The sequence below is a fragment of the Anarhichas minor genome, unplaced genomic scaffold, assembly GCF_050575085.1.
Source record: "Anarhichas minor isolate MPS153535 unplaced genomic scaffold, ASM5057508v1 ptg000033l, whole genome shotgun sequence".
NCBI classification, from domain to species: domain Eukaryota; kingdom Metazoa; phylum Chordata; class Actinopteri; order Perciformes; family Anarhichadidae; genus Anarhichas; species Anarhichas minor.
The window spans coordinates 3,740,417-3,752,518 of record NW_027466479.1 but is presented as its reverse complement, the minus strand read 5'-3'; the positions used below and the strand labels follow the sequence as shown (position 1 = coordinate 3,752,518).

General features: G+C 40.3%; 1 pseudogene; it reads right to left on the bottom strand.

Annotated features, from left to right (window-relative positions):
* Window positions 1-12,102, bottom strand: part of LOC142965036 (semaphorin-4A-like) — a 38,820-nt pseudogene continuing 26,718 nt past the window's right edge.

Genomic DNA, 12,102 nt, shown 5'->3' with positions numbered 1-12,102 from the left:
GAAAGCTGACAGTAACCTCTTTATTGAAGTGCATGTAAAAACACTGAGTGACAGCACTGTGTCATCACAAAAGAGGTTATGGCTACAGGTTTACTGATGTGTCCAAATGGCCCATTGTGTATGATGCACAGGAAATAAGTGATAAGCATCATGTCAACTATAGCCAAAGCATGTTCCCATTATGTGTGTAATACCATCGCACAAACAAAAGATAAACAAGCCTACTGGTCTGAGCTCTGTGGCCCTTTCCGACCAGTTAATTATCTTTCCTGCAAAATCAGTTTGTATAAAATGTATATTAATTGCCAAAGCAAATGATGAGCAGGGACCCACCTCCCTGTTTGGAACGAGAGGACAATTTAAAGCGATAGTTGTGATGTTTTGAAGGGAGGTTGTATGAGCTACTTCTCCATAGTCAGTGTATTACCTTCAAGTAGATGGAATTTGGAGAAACAGACAGGAGTACAAAGCAATGTACTGTTGTGGACAGGGGCAACAGCGAAACATATTTTAGACACCAAAAAATGTAATATCAGTTTCAGTGTATGCTATATTCAGAATATTGTTGGAGGGGAACTGAAGAGAAATCTATACTTTCTTCAAAGCCACAAGACCAAGATAGTATATATATATATATACACGTTTCTCTTTCAGTTCAGTTCCCCGTCACAACATATTATTTTTAGGTGTCTAAAATATGTTTTGCTGCTGCCCCCTTGCAGCAGTGCATTGCTTTGCTCCCTTGCTGGTACTGCCGTCTGTTTCTTCAAACTCCATATACTGACTATGGAGAGGTAACTAATACAACCCCAGTTGAAAACATCTGAACAATCCCTTCAAAAGCCAACATTTTGTTCATGTATGTTTTGAATGAACTCTTGAAAATGCAATGGTCCAATAAAAAAAGATGCATATCTTTGGCGGTCACTGGCTTTGCATCAAACACTCGTTAGTCTATAAAAATGTTTAAAGAACCAGCTGTATTGGATCAGCTTGTACCTTTTGGTCTCAAGTGTTACTGTCTAGTAAGTGAAAACATTTAGGACAGTGGACATGTTTCAGTGTCTAGCAACAACAAAAAGTCTCATCCCATCAGTTGTGTCTGCATTTAAGTACGATGGAAAGATTGTCTTTCATCCTATTAGATCCAAATCTTACCCATCAGGATCAGAGTCCACAGTGTTTGTACTGTCTCATTGGCTGTGCAAACAGAACCTCCCACTGAGCTGACTGACTGTCACCATGGTAATTCTGGTACCTGGAATGGCCTTTCCTCCCCTCTGATCTCAGAGACTGTTCAGATGGGGGTGTTAGGCAAATGCCCATTAGAGCCTGTGAGTGCCCCATTACAAACTAGCCCACTAGCCTGTTCATTGCATTTGCTCAGAAACCTGTTCCCCTTGAGAGCCTCCTGCTCCACAGGGGTCCTTCTGTCAGATTCTCTAGTTGGAGTTACTGCCTGCGGGGCCGTTCGGCTGCGACAGCGCTGTCTGATGACGTACAGAAGCATGGTGATTAGCAGACTGAGGCAGAGCACCAGCAGAACTGACACAACCACCAGCTCCTTAAGGTAGCAGCGGGCTCGGGCCGACAGCAGGGGCTCCCCATCCCGGAACTCTGCCTCTTTCTGCCCAGATTCCTCTGTCCACAGGGTCACGTTTCTGCCCCGCTGTCTGGTGGTGACTTCAGTGTCCCTGTTGGACAGTGTCTCTCCTTGTCTTGTTTCTGTTGTTTTAGGCCAAGTCCCCAAAGAGGTATGCAGTCCAGGCAAAGGCCTGGCCACACTCTTTGTTGTCGGTATGTGGTGTGCCTCAGGCCAGGTGTACCTGGTTGGAATTTGAGTCATGGTGCTGCTCTTCTGTTTGACATGAAAGATGGCCATAGTTTGTTGGTAGCCATTCTCAGTGGACAGGCAAAGGTAGTGACCCAGTGTGGCGGGGGATGCCACAAAGCTCAAACTCCCATCCTTCAGGTGTAGGTACAAGTCTGAAGACAGCCGGCTGTTTGGACGCTCCCACAGCTGCTGGGAGAGCTGCGACGCTGCGGGACACTGCAGCCGCACCACTTCATTCAGAGACACTGACACCAGTTCTCCTGCAGGACATGAGGCTGAAATACAGATTACTCACCAAAACCCTCCATACCCCTCTACCCAGCATCATGAAATATCAAGAAAGCTGCAGACAGCAATCGAAACCTGCCAAAGAATGTGCTGACCAGGAAATAAATGCATAGATGTTACATGAGCATGTCTGACATTATTAAAGCAAAAAACTGCAAGCAACCTTATTATCTCCACTTGCTCATTGCATACTCCACGCCAAAGTGTACCTACTCTAACACAGGTATGTGGGATGTGCTAATTCTGAGTTTACATAACAAAGCATACACCAGTCCTTGAGCCCAATGTGGGATTACAACCCATTAATGCAGGCAGGGGAAGTGAGGCTAATGTGGAACAGGGTGCACCATGTCTAGTCCGTACCATGACTGCAGGTAACTCAAATCATCTCCTGAGACAGGTAAGTGACAAGTTATTCCTTACTACTAATCTTACGGTAGAAAACACTTATGTGTGTGTGTGTGTGTGTGTGTGTGTATAATTTTATCAATTCATGACATATATCATTTCATTCAATAAAAGCTATTGAGTTTGAATACATTCAAATAATATTAATTATTTTATGTTTTAGCATCTCAAACCCTGTAAATGTCTGGCGGTGCCACCATCTGAGCAAATGAACAGACTAAGAAAACTATCAAATATTTTTATTTTAATGATAATAAATTCAAGATTAATACAATGGCATGATATTAAATAAACACAATTTTACAAATACCTATAGTTTAAAGCAATTGAGATCATTGTAAATCTTTTGTCCAGTAATTTGAGTGTTCTCAAATGTCAGGGTGGCACAACTGTAAAGATGGGACTTTTATTATAAAATTAAAGTGCAGAACAGTAAACAGGATATTGCATCATTAAGAGGACCCCTACTGACCTTTATGGCAGAGGGAAAATATTTTTAGATGTTTTTTAAATATTGATAAAAATAGCTACTTTTAACTCATAGGTAGGCTGGTACACTTTCCATTGTCAGGCGGTACAACCAATGTAAAACTAGAACATTTTTTTTCATCATATAAGTCTATATTGTATTTAAATATGATGTGTATGAATTTGCAAACAAGAACAAAAAAATAATACAGGAGTCCAAGAAGATGCCTGATTAATTTGAAATTATTTGCAAAAGTAAGGTGGTGCAACCACTAAGTCTGGCGCAACTGCAAGGAATGTCACTTTATGATATTTTATTTAACGCTCTAAAAATATTTACAAAATGTTTTAATCGTTTAATAGTTTTAAGTTAAAGGCAGGCTAGGTGATGATGAGAAACTAGCAATAGTATGCTAGATTTGAAAAGTTATCCAACCAAAAAAATGGCCCAGTGTTGCTAACTCTTCTCCAGTAAAACTAGCTAGCAGCACTAGATCCAAAAGATGCTAAATTGAGCAAGAAAGTCTCCAAGTCTTCAACACTGACAGTCTGTCCCTTCAGGCCTCCCTCCAAAGCCACTCCCCCAAAACTATCATTATAAACATAACCAACCAACCAGTGGTGGGCCGTGCATTTTATACCTGGGCCTTCTGTGCTGTCCTACTACACTTGAGCCAGCTCCTAATAACCTCATTATGACGCCACAGCTACGGTTATTTGTTTCTAGGGGTGTAACAATACACGTATTCATATTAAACCGTTCGGTACGAGGCTTACGAACCGAACAATACGTTTGAATAATACTAGTGCGTTTGGAAAATGCAGAAGCTTAAATTGTGGGAAATATAATGTTTTCGGTGGACTGTGCTCACGTAATAGACAACGGGCTGTGTGACCTTTTGAACCCGGAACAATAACAAAAAACAGCTGAGGCCCCGCACGTGTCTTCAGGGAGGCTAAGCTAAACTAGCTTAGCGGGAGAACAACAGCAGCACGCAATCTACGAACTCTCCCCGCAGCGTTTAGCTGTTCCCTACTGATTCAGACAGGGCTAAAGCAATCGCCACATAATCCCCATTTCTCCAGACCATAATTCTTGCTTTGTAAAAAGAAAACAGCCCGAACGGATTCAATTGTCCGGACAATAACCCCGCGCATGACGGGATGCTTTGTAATTAACGGACAATGCATATAGTCCAAATCAATGTAATTAACAATGACAAGAACAAACTCACAAGAACCAGTCACATATATTTATAAGACAACAAAGCATGACAAATCAATCCAGCAATGCTGCAGCGCTAGAGCACGAGCCATTCGTATTCATAAAAACGACACGATAGACAAATGAACACAGTAGTAACGCTACTGCAGATGTAAAAAAAACAAAAGCACTGACCAATCACCCACTGACCAATCACGGTGCACGTTAATGCAGACGTACTTAGCAGGCTACCTGGGTACCACTGGCACGTCAAAGAATACACCCAACATGTCAAACTAAAGATCTGATTGGTTGAAGACTATGACAATCAACAATATCGTCCCCATTTACTTAAACTGCAAAGGCTGTATCTGATTGAATAAAATCTCTCCTTAAAACAAGCTGGTAGCAGCTGGAAGCAGAGCAACAGAGGAAGACAGGAGCTGTGCAATGAGAAAATAAGCTAATGGGAAAATAAATTATAATACATGTAGTGTATTTGTGAAAAACTATTAAATTATAAAATAGCTATAACTTTGTGATTCTGTTTAGGCCAGCAGAGAAGGCTTAGCAGGCCCTGACGGCCCACCACTGCAACCAACATGGCTGCTATTCGTACTCACAGCTGTCAAGCTAGCAGCTTGTGGAAGACTGAGTGACGATCAATGAGTACACGGAGGCAGGCAGGAACAGGTCAGGTAGCCGTCTAATCATTATAATATATACGAGCTGAATGAAATGATCGAACGAGCTTCTTACAGTCCTGAGACAGACACAGATAACAGATTATTCTTTTTTTTGTCAGCGCGTTAATTGTGAGGATGTAAAGAGAATAAAAAAAAAATGTATAATGTTTTTGAAGATGATAACCAACCCTGCCTTTAAAGTTACAATATACTTTCAAACGTTTTTCATGATAATATTTTATAATTATTTTAGACGCCATTGTTAAGTAAAGCGAAACAACATGACACAGGGAGCGCATTAACAATGATTTGGCTTCAAGAGAAGCATATCTTGCCAAAAGAAAAGAGAGATAAGAGAGATGATGTGAGGGTTCCGGGACAGATTGTAAAGCCCTCTGAGGCAAATTTGTGATTTTGGGCTATACAAAAATAAATTTAATTTAATTGAATAATACATCTTGATAAACTACATTTTCTCTTAAGTTATTTATTTATAGGTTTTTTTCAGTTCTTACTTTTATACAGTTGTCAGACCTTTCAGGTTTGTAAATAATGAATTTCGTATGACACAACTGAGGTGTTCCATGTGATCTCAGAGCCTTTTAATTCACGACACACGGCTCACTCATGCACACTGGGACTGCTTTAATACACCTGAAATGTTTTCAAATATTTTGTCACAAGTTCCGAAGTAATTCAAATGTTTTTTAAATCATATTCAAACATATTTTTGAATCACAATCCATTTGTATTTAGTATGTAGTAGTATTGCATTTCAGTTGCTATGCATTTAATTTAATGTAACATTAATATATTTGATGAATGCATTTGGATATTTTTAAATTAGTTTTTTCAATTGTCTTGAGCTGGTGTTACTTTATGAATATATCAAAATAAGACTTCATTGTTGCTCAATCACAATCCATTACATGTCCATCTAATCAATATATTGCACTGTAGCCACTTCTAGTTGCCATTTACTGAACATGATTAGATGTTTGAATTATTCAGCATAAATCGTGTTATTTTTAATGTTATCAGGTGGCAGAACTGCTAAATGTCAGGTGGTGGAACCAAGTAAAACATTCATTTTGTGCAATCAATAATAGGTTAAAGTGACCAAATGGTTGATAACTATGACATGAATAACTATTTTATTCCATGTATTACATTTTAGTGCTGGGCAACGATTAAAATATTTAATCGCATGATTTTTTTGCGATTAATCGCATTGTTATGCGCAAAGTTCAATAATTAATTCAAAAGTAGTGTATTGCGCACTTTTATTTTAAAGTGCTGCTATATGAACAAAAGGGCAATAACATTTGGTTTGCAAACACTTTTAACAGATACGGTTCTTTTTAACAGCAGTATTCCCTTTACACAGTAGCAGTTATACAGTTATGATTCTGATAATAGATATTCAGCCGGTGTTCACAACTTTATTTCCATGTGTGTAATAGATGCAATTTGAAATATACACCAAACCTATCTACTTCTTTTTTTTATGTTTGATAAATTCTCAGTAGCAATAACTAAATGATATGCTTATCAATATTGTCAATGCACGTCACTGGGCCGTTAAGTGTGTTGCTCCTGTCCAAAAGCATCGATATATGTTATGGCCATCATACTTTCTTACATGGATATAAAAAGGACAGCCAGCTCGATGGGACTACACACAGACACACTAGACGCAGACGCTCATGTTATGGCATGAATGAGTCCGCGATTTGCCGCAACTTGGTTTACACGGAAGTTAGCCGCTGCAATGGCAAAAATTTGCTGCCGCTCTGTCCATCCCTCCATTCTTGGAGAAACTTGCAGTTGCTATTTCTGCTGTGAGTTTAATAATACAGTAACTAGAGCCCAACTGATAAATCGGCCAATATAGGCTTATCGCATACATCGTATAAGCGCAGATTTTCGCTGATAAATCACCATGTCAGAAGAGAAATGTCAATGTTCGATTTGAGATCCTTTCCAAACTCAGTCAGTTTGTCCACTGACAAGTTTATTTTACACTTTAAAATGTTCCACTTAGTCAAACTCTTAACAATAATAAATAATCAAGGGATTCTGAACCAAAATTTGTATACACAAAGTATTCAGGCCAGCTGTTGTGATTGTTTAAAAAACAAGTTCATCATGAGATAAATTTTGCTATGAAGAAAATATAGCTTTAATCCTGTAAATGTCAAAATGTATTTTATGTATGTATGCAAGTATGTAACCAGCAACTGAGATAAGTGACGCTTACCTGCAGGCAGTTTGTTTGGACCAAATCTGGCTCTGTGTGTAAATGAAACAGTGTTGCATGCCTCTTCAACATTTCCTCCGTCTATGTCCTGGCATCTGAGGAGGGAGAACTACAGTCAGCAGAGAAGGCTGGTACAACTGTCTAATTCAGGGGTCTCAAACTCATTTTCACTCTGGGCCACATCAGCATCACGGTCGCCCACAAAGGGCCGGTTGTTAATGTAAGAAGGTGTAAATGTAACTACTCCTAACATATTGGTAAATAACTCTCTGCATTTGATTATTGTTTATTCAAGTGTGAAAATATTGGACATGCAGTTATATAAATGTAAAAATATATAAGCACATTTCTGTTATAACTTAAATCCTTTTAATTTAGGGTTAAGAAACCCACATTACTCTATCAAAGATCAAACTATTAAAGAAAATAGCAAAGACAACTAGAAAATGCGTTGGAATGCTGAAAGTTGAAATGAATTGCAAAAACATTGCTGAAAATAGATATCCAATTAAAAAAAATTGCAAAAAGCTTAATAATTCAAAAGGTTTAAAGATTACAACAGACTTTATCGAGAGTATAAGCCTAATGGCCTATATTAACATGTGGTGTAATGACAATATGACATCCCGGCAGAGGTAGTACTGGTAAATGATTTGCCGTTAGATCTAGAAAAAGCCGATTAATCGTCTGATTGACATATCAAGAGGTGATAGTGTTGAGGGAGAACTTTTGTGGGAGAAATAAACTGGTAACGGGTCAGATATGTCTTTGGACGGCTACGTTTCAGCCCACATTTTCTAACCGCATTGCATTGATAATAGTGCCGTGGAGGTTTTTTCATGGAGTGGAGATTTACGTTCTGAAAAAATATCTCAAAGAATCTAAATAATAAATCATGCATTTGTGGCTGGAGCGCATTTGTAGTTCCCCCACCTCGCACGGCCTCGAAGCACGATTGCCATTTCATGGGGTCTTTAATAGTTGTTTTGATCATGTCTGCCAATAGCGTTCATTTTGTAAAACGTCCTTTCGTCGCCAATTAATCTGCTAAACCCCTTAATCGGTCGCCCCCTACTTCAGAAAACATCCACTTCACCTGTTGGTGAAGAGGTCAAATTAGTTGGTGCTGTAATGGCGACAGCTGGGATAAAAAACTGGTAAAGCACACACATACCCATAAATCACATTAGCCTAATTGGGTACGGTGAACAGGAGAATTAACAATAACTAGACTTTGGCTTCTCTAGGGAGCACAGGCCACCTGATGTACCAAGTTTGTCAGTTTTTCCTTTCCACAACAACCAAGCCCACATATTTGTCTGGTTCCCTGGCAAAGTAAAACAACTTACGGTAACACGGTATCACTCGTCCACAGCTATATTGCTGCTCCAACACAGCTCATCTCTACACCGTAATCGGTTTATATTTTTCCCTTGCTCGGCTCTATGTCATATATTTTGTTACTCTAATGGTTGTAAGTCTATCTAAATGCAACCAGAGGCATTTTGGTTTATGCCTGTTAACGACCGTTGGAAATTGAAAATGAACTGAGAGGTTCCAGACAAAGTTGTACTTGTGATTTGGTCTGGCCATTACAGGCTATGTCCGCATGCCACCTGAAGCTCAACCAAGACTGAGCTGCTCTTCCTTCCAGGAGGCAGCGCAGGTTCTGGTCCCGGCTCTTGTCATCTCGTGCCACTATGAAAACTCACTTCTGGCTGGTGTGCTTCTATGTGCCATCCAACCTCTCAATTTAGTTTGATTGACTGACTCTCTTTTACGGTTTGTTCTAGTATTATAATTGATGATTAAAGGCCCTTGCACTTTCGTGCACCTCAGGGTACTGGGTATCGAACACTGCCTGCACAATTAGACATTATTTTCTGTATGAAGTGCGTGGTGCTTGAAATTATGTATTGCAACTTTTGTATGACTTTCTATGACCACAACAGGCACTGGAGAACATGCACTAAACATGCATTGTGTTGCTGTATGTAAGGGTGGACCACACAACATAAATTGAAAATTGAATGTTGTGTATCACAAAGCCTACTTCCACTTGCCAACTGCTGATGAGCTTCAGGTGACTTAATATTGGCATGTGTATGTCCTCAGGCCACAGCTCTTCAGGCCACCACTCTTATGAAGCATGTCAAGTTTGGGGAAGAATTGATCAAGTACACTTGAGTAACAACAGTATTTTGTTTGAGAATCATATAAATTATCCACCACACCACGGCAATGCAGTTTCATTAAAGCTAAAATTTTTGATACATTTTAATTGCAAAGGTCCAAAGATTATAGTGACCAAATTTAAAGTCTATCGGGTTACATCTCCAGGAGGTTCAAGTACAGAGCCTGGAAATCACAAAAAATTCACACAGAATTCAAAATGGCCCACTTACTGTTGCGTTTTTTAACGTCCACATGCGATATATATGCCTACCAAATGTCGGTCATCTCGATGAAATGTACTGGGAGAGCTGCCTTGTTGCACTCTTTCCATAGCCACGCACAAAAACCATATGATATACCACATTTTCATTTGTTTGGATAAAACCACAAGAGCTTTGGTTTTAGGCATTGTGAAGGTCTTACTATTTTAATGACCGAAGTTGAAGGTGATCTGAGAAGTACGCCCAAGAATGGAGACGTCGGGGGTAGTGGAGGGATGCCGGTTGTCATCTCTTGCTTGCTGGCCCAACCGCTGGTTGGTGCTCGGGCCTTCATAATAATAATCATTAGAATTAAAATACTGCTCGAGTCCTAATTGTGCACAGGCTGCCAAGTGCAGTCATTAGAAAGGGATTTAATGATTGGTTTGAACATAACGGCTCTGTGGTGTGGGGTTGTTTCACGAGCGTGTACATTGACCTTTAATGTGTTTTATTTTGTAGCCTAATGATGCTTTTTATTTTAACAGTAGTATCATATATCATCATAACCCCCTAAACTGCAAACATAACACGAGTCATTTTTAACATGATCTTGTGGTACTCACAGACTGGCATGGGTGTTGGAGGCCTCCACACAGGCCCTGCTGGCAGGGTCCCAACCACAGAAGGGATCTCGGGCAAGAACACACTGAGGACAGGTCCAGTAGAAGGAGCAGTTGGCTGTTGGAACACTCACCACACCCTCTGACGTGCCAACATATATCATACCCTGCATTGGGACAAAATGAGATCAAAACAATTAGAAGAGTATCCGAAGATGATTTTTACACGAACCGCCTCCTGAACACCACTGCAAATTCTTTGCATCAAGGCTTTGTTCAACATTTTTTTGGCAATACATTTGAATAAATACAGGGATTTTTTCACAGCAATATAAAAAAAGATATTAGAGAGGGAATGATGACCCATTTAACACTAGCTCTGAGCGGCTTATCACACAATAAAAAATGACTAATGCCAATACACTGTAAAAAAACACATGTGGTTGCATTCATGCTTGTGAACCATGCATTTTGTTTTTCTTGTTCATCAGATGGAATTAAAGGCATCAGAGATGTGTGCAAGGCAGTGGCATTTTGAAATGATTGCGTCAGAACATCAACTTGTGATTTAACTTGTGAAGCATTTTCATCATCTCTCATGAGCTCCTTGAGAGACTATCTGGCCTTTTATTCTGTCAACTTCCTTTTTACGTTTCTTCTGTATTGTCTCAATGTTGCTTGCCAGAGCCTTTTCAGTTAAAGATGTTGTCCCTTTCTCCATTTCCGATGTGCCAACCATTGAACCAGTCCTTGAGGCACTCATTTCAAACGAAGAAGGAAATTTAAATTTAAAGCCAGCAACCTCAACAGCTGTAACACTGGAATGAAGGCGCCATATTAACCTCCAACACACCGAGTCCACACCACAAAACAGTCTGTTTCAAGGCTCCAAACGCAATCCACGAAGTGGCAAAACCACGTCGCAAGGACAACAACACACCACTTCGACGTGCTGCAGTAACCAATTCAAACTGTGTTCTAAACAAGCCACACACAGTAGAAAACACAGGTTACATACCGCCGTTCGGCTCGCGATCTTGTCGGGAGCAACGTGAAGGCTCAACACGGGGATCGCAATCCTCCGCGTCTGGCTCGTCAACGCCGAAAGTGGCGTGGCTCCGTAGGCTTCCTTGTACCCGTTTTTGGTTGACAAATGTAGGCGACTATCAGCAACTTAAAATTAGTCACCGAGAGGCTAAGAAGGGGAGACTACCCTGCAGACGCGCTGTCAGTAAATTATTTTTGTGAGTTTATTTTGTGGACAACAAACAAACTTTGGGGCTGGATAGCAGTCATAAGTGTTCAAACTCGCTTTCTCGTTGGTGTGCAAAGCGTCAAACACTGACAATAGTTGTGTGAATAGCGTGTAAATATCGGTCAACAAAAAATAAGGCTCCCTCTCTCACCCCCTCCCCTTCCATTCATTCAACTAACTACTGAACAGCTGATATCCCCATTGCTTTCCCCAACATCATGTGACTCAATTACCGGAAGTGACAAAAAAGGATGTACAAAATGGCACAGGCCATACCTGGCTCCGACATAGAGGGTACATCCCAAGTCTCTTAATTGTCGCTCCTCGCTTGAACCGGAAGTTGTTCTCCACCGCCATATTGAAGGCCGTCCCAAAGCTCTCATTTAGCTCGGAGGAGCGAGGAGAGAGGAGGGATCTCCAAGGAACCATGAGCGAGGACCCACGAGAACAGCCTTCCAGGAAGTGTTTTACGGCCGACACGCCCCCTCATTGTTCATCAGATATCTGATTGGACGCTGCAGCCGATCGGACTGATACGATTTTTTTCAACATGTAAACAGTGAAGACAGATCGCAGATTAAACTCAAGCTTTATATTTGATTAGTTTTCTGATTCACCATCTAGTTTAAATAAATGTTCATTGTAGACTGAACAACAAAAGGACCACAAACAACTTTCTTCATTTGTTAGAAAGATTTGTC